Here is a 13,556-nt window from a genome sequence, read left to right on the forward strand (position 1 = left end):
GTATGCTTCTCTGGTTCGGTGATTGTGGTGTCTGCTAGAGTGCTTGGAGCCCTCAGGAGGCGCTAGGAGCATCCTTCAACGGAGGTACCAAGTCGGGGTGCCCGTCGATCCGTTACAGTAAGTAAGGGGCTAATTGGGTGTTTCGCTATCATAGTCTTGAATCTCACTACTCCTTCCATATCCCACATCTGAAAGTACCTTTGTACCCCTGAGTCTTACATTTTGCCAAACTGCTGTAGGAACGTACTGGGAGGACAGTCCCGATTAAGTAAAATCATGGGCGAAGGATTAGAACTCAACTGATATTTACTTCTAATTTTATCTCAAATAGACAAGTAGAACATGACACCAGGGCAGCCTTTGTGCAGCAAGGCCCTTTGCCATCGGCAAGTCCAACCCCATCACCTGGGCCACCAGTTCCTCACCTGAGCCTTCTCAACGTTTACCCTTTAGCATGAAACCAAACCAAATGCGCACATCTCCTCAAATAATGGGGACAAGGACCATCCAGGGTCTGCAAAAATAGTACTACATCATTGGCATATGCCGCTATTTTCCCCATCTCTATCTCCATAAATAAGTGGATTCTCTCTGATTCTGTCTAATAATGGCTCTAGGGAGAAAGCAAACAACTGAGGGGAAAGCAGTCACCCCTGTCTCATCCCATTGCATATCCAAAAGGGTTCCCTCTCTATCCCCGATAAAACCAGCACAGCCCATAGATCGATGTAGCGCACGTGGGTGGCCTCCAAAAAATGTTGCAGGAATCCACATCATTCCAGCTGGCCAAACAGGTACAGCCACTCCACCCTGTCAAATGCCTTCTCCGCATCCAAAGAGAGTAGCACAGAAAGTGTCCAAAAGGCTCCCATGTGATCTATACCTCCTCTAATATTCTCATAAAGCTGTCTTTCAGGGATGAATCCTACCTGATCTGGGTGTATTAGGGTGATCAATAGTGGATTGAGCCTATTCATTAGCTAAACTTTGATGTCTGCACTAATAAGCAAGAAAAACATGTAGCTGCCTACCTCCAGCGGGTCCTTCCCATCCTTTGGCAGCAAAATTATATTGGCTAGTGTCATTTTACTAAAAAAAGGGGCCACCCTTAATAGCAGCGTTAGATAAGGTGGTCATGTGAAGAATCAAGATATTCAAAAAGGTCTTGTGATAGGCTCAGCTGAAGCCATTTGGGCCTAGGGCTCTGTTGCCCTAAGCAGCTGAAATAGCGGCCAAGACTTCATCCCGCATTATGTCGGCACATAAGGATTCTATTGTAGTGTCTGGTGTGGTGGGCAAATGCAGGGTGTCTAGGTAACCTTGCATATTTAGCTTGTGCTGTTCATTGTCACTAGAATATGAAGGGGAATGGTTATAAAGAGATTGAAAAAATTCCCAGAATAGCGCACTTATGTCCTGTCACTACTATATCTCCTGGTCCACTCAAAGTCATGACTGCTTTAGGTCTTGTACGAGGGCGTAGTGTGTCCATCCCATTCAACTTTTCATTGAGACCATTTAAGATCCTTCACTATGTTGTGTAGCATCATTAATTTAAGGGCCATTTAAACCCCCTTAAATCCTTTAGGGACTCTGGAGTCGTGTCAGCTTTGTATTTTTCTTCAACTTTGCGTAGAGCTCACTGTAAGTCTGTCATTGCTTTGGTTTTAATCTTTTTCTTATGAGTGGTTTTCCTGATCAAGTGCTCTTGGAGTACCACTTTATGTGTGGACAACACTGTAGAGAGGCTAACCTCTGGGGTGTCATCAATGTCAAAGTATTCCTGCAATGTTTTCATTAGCTTCTCTACCAGCTTAACCTTCAGCAAGGAGGAGTTTCAGCTTCTCAGGGATAGAATGATATCTGTGTGGTCAGACCAAAAACATTTATTTTTTCAGTCTTCCATGCTAGGGTGACCATTTTCCAAGACCTGAGAAAGACGTCTATATGGGAGTATGTCCGATAAGGATGGAGAGATGGCCGAACTTCGACCCTGACCTGGAGCTTGCATGCTCCTCGCCCTCTGCTCTGCACCTTTAGTCTGATGGGGGATATCCTGGTCCCCACTGGACATCTTGAAAGTGTCACCTAGCCAAGATCTATCACTCACGGACAAGCCAGAGAGTTGAGGCCTAACAGCCAAAATGGTCACTTTACCAGGTCCTGCAGACATGAGCGCCTCCCCGCAGTCACCTACAATTACAGATCCATTCCTAATGGTGTTGTGACTTGTTTTGGGCAAAGCTATATACAAGGGGGCTTACATCTAGTCCTGTTGTCTGAATCGAGGCACCCCAGAGCTATCCTGATGTTCGCCGACACAGGTGTAAGCATCCCCCACATGTATCTAGAGAAGTGCAGCACAAGACAAGGCACAAACATCCACCGTTACGTGTGGCTCTGCCTCTCTTATGGCAATATATGCGCTTCCACTCACCCCATATGTAGAAGACCAAGCTCCTTCGCCAGCAGCAGAAGATAGCAAGCCCGCAGATGCAAGCTCTGGCTAAGACCCGGCTCTCATCCTGGAGAACATCAGTTCAAGTCGCCTGGAGGGACCCTACCGACAACACCCTTACTATATCTGATAAGAATTTCCCTGAGTTGGGCATCTGCTAAATGTGTGCTGGTTAACCTGGGCAGTACCCCTGTTAATTGTATTTTGGGACACTCTCATATCTTGATGACGTTGTCTTGCTCTCTTCGAGCCATTACAATCCATTCATGGTTAGATTTACTGTGTACCTAAAAATTTATTTATTTTTTCTTATGCAATGAGTGATAGCATATTAAGCTTTAAATTACATACTACTTTAATATACGGTAATCCTGGGTGAACCAGATGATTCATATCACTGATAACATCAACTCATGTATTTTTGTCTCTCTCTGCCCACTTTCTTAGTTTAAGTTCTATCCTCTTATTTACTACTTAGCTTATCATAGTGCAGTTAACATATGCATTTACCCATTATACACTGCGTGCAGAATTATTAGGCAAATGAGTATTTTGACCACATCATCCTCTTTATGCATGTTGTCTTACTCCAAGCTGTATAGGCTCGAAAGCCTACTACCAATTAAGCATATTAGGTGATGTGCATCTCTGTAATGAGAAGGGGTGTGGTCTAATGACATCAACACTCTATATCAGGTGTGCATAATTATTAGGCAACTTCCTTTCCTTTGGCAAAATGGGTCAAAAGAAGGACTTGACAGGCTCAGAAAAGTCAAAAATAGTGAGATATCTTGCAGAGGGATGCAGCACTCTTAAAATTGCAAAGCTTCTGAAGCGTGATCATCGAACAATCAAGCGTTTCATTCAAAATAGTCAACAGGGTCGCAAGAAGCATGTGGAGAAACCAAGGCGCAAAATAACTGCCCATGAACTGAGAAAAGTCAAGCGTGCAGCTGCCAAGGTGCCACTTGCCACCAGTTTGGCCATATTTCAGAGCTGCAACATCACTGGAGTGCCCGAAAGCACAAGGTGTACAATACTCAGAGACATGGCCAAGGTAAGAAAGGCTGAAAGACGACCACCACTGAACAAGACACACAAGCTGAAACGTCAAGACTGGGCCAAGAAATATCTCAAGACTGATTTTTCTAAGGTTTTATGGACTGATGAAATGAGAGTGAGTCTTGATGGGCCAGATGGATGGATTGGTAAAGGGCAGAGAGCTCCAGTCCGACTCAGACGCCAGCAAGGTGGAGGTGGAGTACTGGTTTGGGCTGGTATCATCAAAGATGAGCTTGTGGGGCCTTTTCGGGTTGAGGATGGAGTCAAGCTCAACTCCCAGTTTCTGGAAGACACCTTCTTCAAGCAGTGGTACAGGAAGAAGTCTGCATCCTTCAAGAAAAACATGATTTTCATGCAGGACAATGCTCCATCACACGCGTCCAAGTACTACACAGCGTGGCTGGCAAGAAAGGGTATAAAAGAAAGAAAATCTAATGACATGGCCTCCTTGTTCACCTGATCTGAACCCCATTGAGAACCTGTGGTCCATCATCAAATGTGAGATTTACAAGGAGGGAAAACAGTACACCTCTCTGAACAGTGTCTGGGAGGCTGTGGTTGCTGCTGCACGCAATGTTGATGGTGAACAGATCAAAACACTGACAGAATCCATGGATGGCAGGCTTTTGAGTGTCCTTGCAAAGAAAGGTGGCTATATTGGTCACTGATTTGTTTTTGTTATGTTTTTGAATGTCAGAAATTTATATTTGTGAATGTTGAGATGTTATATTGGTTTCACTGGTAAAAATAAATAATTGAAATGGGTATATATTTGTTTTTTGTTAAGTTGCCTAATAATTATGCACAGTAATAGTCACCTGCACACACAGATATCCCCCTAAAATAGCTATAACAAAACAAACTAAAAACTACTTCCAAAAATATTCAGCTTTGATATTAATGAGTTTTTTGGGTTCATTGAGAACATGGTTGTTGTTCAATAATAAAATTATTCCTCAAAAATACAACTTGCCTAATAATTCTGCACTCCCTGTATACAATGCTTGCACTGTGTCGAGACCTTCCTAATTACAAAATGTGCTGTAAGCTAAACTGTTTTGATCTCTTATTACTTGCTCATTAAGTTTTATACAGGACAACAGTGCAGAATTCTGTTTTGTAATATTCATGCACAACAAAAATAACAATAAAAAATTATATCCGGTGGGGTGTGGCCTAGTTGCTGATGACAGCGGACATGTGACTTTTTGGCTCCTGATGCCTGGTGCAATAAAGTGTGTGTTACATGGTCACTACCTCTTCTTTGTTAAGAATACTAACTCCACAGAGTAACGACGATATGACAAACAAGTTCTCAAAAAAAAAAAGCAAAGCACACTTAAGCACCTTGCGAAATTGGAAGCTTCATCTCAGTGGCGGCTCTAGACTTTATGAGGCCTTAGGCGAAACTCAAACAAGAGGCCCCCCACTAACACTCATAGTAAAAAAATATATAAGGTTTGAATTGTGTGTATAATGAGCTGTAGTTATAATGTATGACAGGTTTGCAGCGCTGGATACAGAGAGCTAGTCTCTGTATTCACTGTTGGGGTGAGTGTGGTACGGTTGAAGGAGAAAGGGTGACAGGGCGAGGGGAGGTGAGAGTGACAGGATGAGGGAGGGTATGTGACAGGGTGAGTGTGGCATGTCTAGGCAGGATGAGTGACAGGATAGGAGAAGTTAATGTGATAGGGTGAAGAGGGGATGAGTTTGACAGGGTTATGGGTTACGTGTTGCACGGCTGGAGGAGGGAGTGTGACAAGGCAAAGGGAAAGTGAGCCGGACAGGATTACGTGACAGGGTGAGTGTGGCATGGTTGGGCCCACATGAAAGGGTTAATGTGAAAAAGGATGAGTGTGACAGGGTTGGGGGTGAGTGTGACAGTATGAGAGACAAGATGAGTGTGATAGGATTAGGGGGATTAATGTGATGGGGTAAGTGTAGAAGAGCGAGGGCCAGTAATTGTGGTATGGATGGAGGGGGTGAGAGCAACAAGATTAGGAGAGGTTAATGTGAGCGAGGCTGGGTGTGGGGGGGTGACAGTGTGTGGGGTGGCTGTATGTGTGTGGAATTGTGACGGTGGGTAGGTGAGAGTGTGGGATGCAGTGTTGGAAAGGGTGACTGTGTGTGGGGGGGGTGACTGTATGTATTGGTGACAGTGTTGGGGGCTGACAATATGGGGTGCAAGTGTGTGAAAGGGTAACAGGGTGAGAGAGCAGTGTGGAGGAATGTGATAGTTTTGGGGGCAGGGTGTGAGTGGGTGACAGTGAGGAAGAAGATGACAGTGTAGGGTAGCAGTGTGGAGGATGGTGAAAGTGTGGGGAGCAGTGTGTGATAGTGTGGGGGGACAGGGTGTGTTACAGTTTGGGATGGGAGGGCAAGGTGTGTGGGACACAGTTTAGTGAGGGCAGGGTGTGTGACAGCATGAGGGGGCAGTGTGTATGACAGTGTAGGGGGGCAGGGTGTGTGACCATGTGGGTGGCAGAGTGTGTGGGAAACAGTGTGGGAGAGCTGGGTGTGTGACAGTGGGGGGCATTTTGTGTGAGAAATTGTGTGGAGGCAGAGTGTGTGGCGGACAGTGTGGGGGGCAGGGCATGTGGTGGTCACTGTGGGGGGCAGGGTATGTGGTTGTCACTGTGGGGGGCAGGGTATGTGGTGGTCACTGTGGGGGGCAGGGTATGTGGTGGTCACTGTATGTGGTGGTCAATGTGGGGGGCAGGGTATGTGGTGGTCAATGTGGGGGGCAGTGTATGTGGTGGTCAGTGTGGGGGACAGTGTCTGTGGTGGTTAGTGTGGGGGCAGTGTATGTGGTGGGCAGGGTATGTGGATGGCGGGGCAGTGTATGTTGGGGCAGGGCATGTTTCAGACAGGGTATGTGGGGTGCAGGGCAGTGTGGGTGAGAGGGCAGATGTGGGGTGCAGGGCAGTGTGGGGTGAGAGGGCAGTGTGAGGTGAGAGGGCAGTGTGGGGTGAGAGGGCAGTGTGGGGTGAGAGGGCAGTGTGGGGTGAGAGGGCAGTGTGGGGTGAGAGGGCAGTGTGGGGTGAGAGGGCAGTGTGGGGTGAGAGGGGAGTGTTGGGGCAGGGCAGTGTATGTGGGTGGCCAGTTGGGGTGGGAGGGCAGTGGGGGTGGGAGGGCAGTGTTGGGGTAGTATGGGTGGGAGGGCAGTGAGGGTGGGAGGGCAGTGTATGTAGGTGGACAGTGAGGGTGGGAGGGCAGTGTATGTAGGTGGGCAGTGAGGGTGGGCAGTGAGGGTGGGAGGGCACTGTTGGGGCAGTGTATGTAGGTGGGCAGTGAGGGTGGGAGGGCAGTGCTGGGGCAGTGAGGGTGGGTGGGCAGTGTATGTAGGTGGACAGTGAGGGTGGGAGGGCAGTGTATGTAGGTGGACAGTGAGGGTGGGAGGGCAGTGTATGTAGGTGGACAGTGAGGGTGGGAGGGCAGTGTATGTAGGTGGACAGTGAGGGTGGGAGGGCAGTGTATGTAGGTGGACAGTGAGGGTGGGAGGGCAGTGTATGTAGGTGGACAGTGAGGGTGGGAGGGCAGTGTATGTAGGTGGACAGTGAGGGTGGGAGGGCAGTGTATGTAGGTGGACAGTGAGGGTGGGAGGGCAGTGTATGTAGGTGGGCAGTGAGGGTGGGAGGGCAGTGTTGGGGCAGTGAGGGTGGGGGGCAGTGTATGTAGGTGGACAGTGAGGGTGGGAGGGCAGTGTATGTAGGTGGACAGTGAGGGTGGGAGGGCAGTGTATGTAGGTGGACAGTGAGGGTGGGAGGGCAGTGTATGTAGGTGGACAGTGAGGGTGGGAGGGCAGTGTATGTAGGTGGACAGTGAGGGTGGGAGGGCAGTGTATGTAGGTGGGCAGTGAGGGTGGGAGGGCAGTGTTGGGGCAGTGAGGGTGGGGGGCAGTGTTAGGGCAGTGTATGTAGGTGGACAGTGAGGGTGGGAGGGCAGTCATGGGGCAATGAGGGTGGGTGGGCAGTGTATGTAGATGGACAGTGAGGGAGGGTGGGCAGTGTTGGGGCAGTGAGGGTGGGTGGGCAGTGAGGGTGGGTGGGCAGTTTTGGGGTAGTGAGGGTGGGTGGGCAGTGTTGGGACAGTGAGGCTGGGTGGGCAGTGAGAGTGGGTGGGCAGTGCTGGGGCAGTGAGGCTGGGTGGGCAGTGTTTGGGCAGTTAGGGTGGGTGGGCAGTTTTGGGGACAGTGTGTGTGGAGGCTGCTACAAGCCTCCACACACTAAAATACCTTGTTTTATAATTAAATTCCCTGGTGGTCCAGTGGCAGCACTCCCTGGTGGTCCGGTGGGATGACTGTTCTGTCTGCAGCTCCGCGAGAGCAGCAGACCTCGTTCTCGCGAGAGCCTGTCAGAGCATTGCCGTGGTAACCCGCGGCAACGCTCTGTGTGCTCGCGAGAACCACATCATGTGATCTGCAGCTCTGCACTCGGCGGAGCTGCAGATCAGAGGCTGGCTCTCCCTGTGGGCAGACCATGTGGAGGGGCCACCCGGCGGCATACTGGGCAAGCCGCCGGGCCCCCTCTCACTGTCGGATCCTCGGTCATGGACCGAGGACCCGGCAGTTCAGTCTGCCCTAAGGTGATTTAGGCGGCCGCGAGGCCCCAGCAAGCGCGAGGCCTTAGGCGGCCGCCTAAATCGCCTAATTAGAGAGCCGCCTCTGCTTCATCTCCACGCACCTTTCCAAGATGATAAGGGTTCACTGCCTTAGACAGGAGTAACTCTACTGTTGAAACTGTGTCGGTTAAAAGGTCTTCTCTCACTGAGAACACCATACAAAGGATGCTGGACAAGCTCCAAGATAGTTTTAAAGATGATTTAGTGAAAACAGTCAATGAGATTAAAACCTAGATCCATTTGGATCTGCAATACAGTGAAAAATGTGCAATACAATTAGAAAGTGCTCAGGCGGACCAAGAGGATCGTCTGAGGCACCATTTTTCTAGACTAAACAGTCTAAACTTACATTTCCTAACCTTTCTTCATAACTAAAAAGCTCCATTTCTTTTATTAATTTTGTAGCACTTTTTCTAGTACCATTATATCCTTCCTTAGATCAGGTTTCAGGTATGATTGATTGGTGAATGTGACTAGGTTGGTGGGTGAATGATAAGTGGGACAGGGCTGGATGTGTGTGGGAATGCTGCTTGTGGGGTTGCATATGTGGGGGTGGCTGCTTGTTGTGCTGCATTTTAAGGGTAGGCTGCTTGTTGTGTTGCATTTTAAGGGAAGGCTGCTTGTGGTGTTGCTTATTTCTGGAGATGTTGCTTGTGGGATTGTTTGTGTGGGGATGCTGCTTATGGGGTTGTGTATGTGGTGGAGGCTGCTAGTAGGGCTGCGTGGGTGGTGGGAAGGACGTTTGTAGGATTGCAAGTGTGGGAGGTTGGCTGCTGTAGGATTGTGTTTCTGGATAGGGCTGTTTGGAGTGTACTATGTGTGTGTCCATGTAAATTATGGATATAAGGGCAGTAGGTTGTGCTTAGGAGTTAGAGAAAGTAAGTTGTATGTGGGGGGGAAAGGAGCAGTAGGGTTTATTTGGGAAGAAATTGTACAATCTGGACTGTGCATGGGGAATTGGAGCTATAGTGTGTGTGTTTGATGGTGAATAAGGGCTGTAGCGCATATGTTCAGGGGATTGGGCGCTGTAGTGTGCATTTAAGGGTGATAGGGACTGTTGTGTGTGTGTGTTGAGGGGGAGAAATTAGCTGTAGGGAGAGGAACCAGGGTTAAAGTGGGTGCACAGGGACTGTACTGGGGAATAGACGTGATAGTAGGAGGGTAGTCGCTGTAGTGGGCTTTAGTGATGGTATTAGGTCTATAATGGGAGGGTAGTGACTATAGTGGGGTTTAGAGGCTGTATTGTGGGGGGTAATGGTCATTGTGGGAGTATAAGGGTGTACTTGTGATAGTTTATAATGAGGTGTAGTGGCCATAGTGGGAGTATAGGGGCTATAGTGGGAGTAGGCACTATAGTGGGAAGATCAGTATGCTGATAGGGACGAAATTGTTTTAAAGAAATTGTAAAACTTTTTAAGTAAAAAAAAAAAAAACTGATCTAACATTTATTCCCCCCTCCCTGAGACCAACCTTGGACCTTGGGGGAATCCTGATCCCTCTTGGTTCTGTGGGAAAAGCTGCTTGTCTGCACCCCTTTTGGGTGCAGATTGCGCCTTCTGGATGATCCCGGGGGAATGTATCAAAGCTTTGACACAATAACCAGCGGCCAGATAACCAGATACTGAGAAGGGTTATAATAGGGTGGACTAGGTTTGTTACATAGTTACATAGTTACATAGCTGAAAAGAGACTTGCGTCCATCAAGTTCAGCCTTCCTCACATATGTTTTTTGCTGTTGATCCAAAAGAAGGCAAAAAACCCAGTTTGAAGCACTTCCAATTTTGCAACAAGCTAGGAAAAAAAAATCCTTCTTGACCCCAGATTGGCAGTCAGATTTATCCTTGGATCAAGCAGTTGTTACCCTACATTCAAAGATTATATCCTTGAATATTCTGTTTTTGCAAGTATGCATCTAGTAGCTGTTTGAACATCTGTATGGACTCTGATAGAACCACTTCTTCAGGCAGAGAATTCCACAACCTGATTGTTCTTACAGTAAAAAAACCTTTCCTTTGCCTTAGACGAATGTTAATGAAGACTGTATGAGCGTTATTGAAGACTGTATAAGCGTTCTCAATTCTCAACTATCCTACCTAAATAACATTTCATTTTTACATTTGCTAGCGCTTGGCTAGTACAATATATGTATCAAATTGTATTCTCATAAAAGTGACACCAATAGGGTTATTCACTAAAATATGATAGGCCAAGTACCGAATGGAGCAAAACCATATGACTGTACACAGGACATTAAGACTTCTTTCAGGCTACTTAATACTGTTCGGATTTTGCAAACAGGCCTGAATTTGATCCACAATTTGGATGAAACACAGCAATACGGCTGAAAATCAAATGCTTCAAAACTGGGCCAAGAAGATTCTAAATCTGGCCCCTTTCTCCACTGTGATAGCCCAGTGAAAACCCTCACGGGATGAAGATGGATTAATTTTATTTTTCAAATTATTATCTTTTTTTTATTACTATTAGCTGTGTCATAAATAATGGATTATTATGATGCGGGAGTGGCAGGTAGGGCAATCTAGTGTAAGGGGAGATAACTAGGGGATTGAAGATCCCTAGCCACCCTGCTGTTGGTAGGGTACAATGCCACTATTTGGGGGGATGGAAACTGGCATATCCACGCCCCATTGTATAATTATTTAGAATAAAAACACACTGCCAATTGGTGTGGGCTGGGGTGACTGTAGATTCCCCCTAAATAATTAGGGAATCCACCGGCCACCAATGGGTGAGGGCAGGGGGAGGAAACTAAGTCTTCCCACTTTAATATTATATTTAGAGCCCCAAACCTCCACCAATGGATGGGGACGTGGGGGGACATTAAGTGTTCTTCCTCAATAATATATTTACATCCTTACCCACTGACCAAGGTAGGGGGCAGAGGGAGATATTAGTCTGTCTACTCTTTTTTTTTTTTTTTATAGACCCCAAATGCTAGACACGAGTGTGGACGGGGTGTGGACAAAGATCTACTATGGTACTATGTGCCCCAAATTATTTTACAGGCCCCATAGGGCTTTTTTATTGACATGGTAGCAATGGCTATCCAGTCGCTAGTATTAAACATTTAGTAGAGATGGCATGGCAGGTGGTGGTATAAGTAGGTTTAAAAACCTACCTTAAAGTAATATAAGGGTATTATTTATCCCTGTAGTGATTTTTATTTATTTATTTTTAAACTTTTTTTTTATGTGGCGGCTGGCCTGCAATTTTAATGTGGCCAGCTGCCCAATAAGTAGCCCTAGCACCGACTAAAATTTTTAACTACTTGCCCGTTGCTAGAGCTGTGTATTTGGAAGTGTGTGTATATATGAATGGATTAATCAGTGTGTGTTTTTAATGAATATACCCATTCGTAAAAATAAACACGGGGTATGGAGAAAAAAAGACAGACTAGAAATATTTGGTAGAGAAAAGTAAGCAGAGAAATAGTAAAGACTTAGGGGTTTATTTACAAAAGACCAAGTTGTAGAAAAATGAAAACCAAATTACAAAATTTAGGGTAAAATATTGCAAAATTTCCAAACTTAGCACCGCTTTGCTACTTTGAACTAACTTTTGTGATGTGGTTTTTAATTTCCGACAGCGGGGCATAAAATTCAGGCCACAATATGGATATTTGCATAGGGGGGGCATAAATCCTTGCACTGGCCCTGGTTACTCTTGTAGCTTACCTTCTACTCGATCATAGGCCACCAGGCAAAGTAAGCAACACATAAACATACAACAGTCAGGCTTCCCAACACACACACTCCCAAACAACACTCAACCAGCATGCACTCTCACACACACTCAACACACAGTCAACACACACATCACCCATAGAAACAGAGCCCAAGACTCTAAAAAAGGGCACAAATTTGGCACCCTGTCTAGGGCCCTCGGCAACCTTAATCCGTCTCTGATCTTGCTAAATGAACTCATTTCTGAAATGTATTAATATTGTTGCTTTCTAAGTCTTCCATATCCAATACTTTGTGTGGGATTTGGGTGGAAAAGGGATGATTTTAATCTGAACTTCGAATTCAGATTCGTTAGGGCCAGCCAAATTGAGAGTTGCCATTGCTGTCAGAATTTGGTAATTTTCACCGGATTTTGAACATCCAGACAAAATCTAGTATTAAGTGAATAACTCTGCAAGTCGTGAAAGTCGTGACAGGTACTCCTTAATCAAAAGCAATTAAACAGGTAATTATTTTCTATTATTATTTTACAAAAAAAAACATGTTTTCTGTGGTTATAACCTATAAATGCCCTCTTTTTGTGGAACTATATTTGGACAGGTTTTTGGCTGCCAACAAAATGACAAAAAGCCCTGTGCTAATAATATATTGGAAAATGTTTCATCAAACATGAATATCTTTAAAACGTTACTTTTACAGTACTTGACTTTTACCATGAATTCCTTTTTGTGTGAGTGCCAAACTATTTAAGTGCAATTCTGTAATAACAGAATGCGTTGAGATTCCTTAGTCTCCAAAGCTATGAGGATATTGATTGAAAATTAGTAAAAAAAAAAACAAGTATTCATAGAGCATGTAACTCCTCGATATGTTCATTACCTTAAAAACAGAAGCGTGTTGCAAAAACTAGTTGGAAATAAAAGAAGATTGCAGACCATTCTTTGTCAATTGTATATTTGTTCTTATTATTTTATTTTTATTTATTTTTTAATCAAAAAACTTTATTGTGCTTTGATACCATGGAACACATAACCGCTTCTTAAAGTGGTGCCTGAAGTCTTTGGAGCTGGATACTCAAGATTTATCCCCAAAGGCTTTTTATACTCAAAATGAATACAGAGATAGAGCTTGATTTATTGAAGAAATAATGGCCCGTTTTTTGGGCATTGCAGTAAATTGACTCCAAATGCTATTTATTAACTTGTGTAACTTTTCAAAGACAGCAGTTAGTAGAGACTTTCAAAGAGAGTGAGAGCGCTTCATAGGAAAGCATAGAAATCACAATCACAATGCTATTTATTGAAAGGCATTGCCGTTTACAGGACTTTAAAAAAAAAAAAGCCCCTTTTCCATCAGAAACTACCTATTTTAACCATATGTAAACTTAGTGCCAATCAACTCACTATGATAGATGTAAATCAACTAATCACATTGTACCAAATGAAAATTCAATGCAGGATAGGCCTTTATAAAGATATTTCCTACCTTCCACAGTCATTAAGTGCAGAGCCCTCAACCCAACTAGTCGGGTTAGAATTTGGAGATTGAAACTGTTTTGTTATTTTTATTTTTACGGGAGTTTTTATTTTTGTCTGTTTTTTGTTTAGTTTTTTTCAATACAGGCTTTTTTTTCTCTTAATAATCTCTATAGATTATTCAAAATAATAACACAACGTAAATATGGAGACTGGGCATTTCTTGGGCCCTGTGAT

The sequence above is a fragment of the Pelobates fuscus genome, chromosome 2 (assembly GCF_036172605.1).
Source record: "Pelobates fuscus isolate aPelFus1 chromosome 2, aPelFus1.pri, whole genome shotgun sequence".
Taxonomy (NCBI): Eukaryota; Metazoa; Chordata; class Amphibia; order Anura; family Pelobatidae; genus Pelobates; species Pelobates fuscus.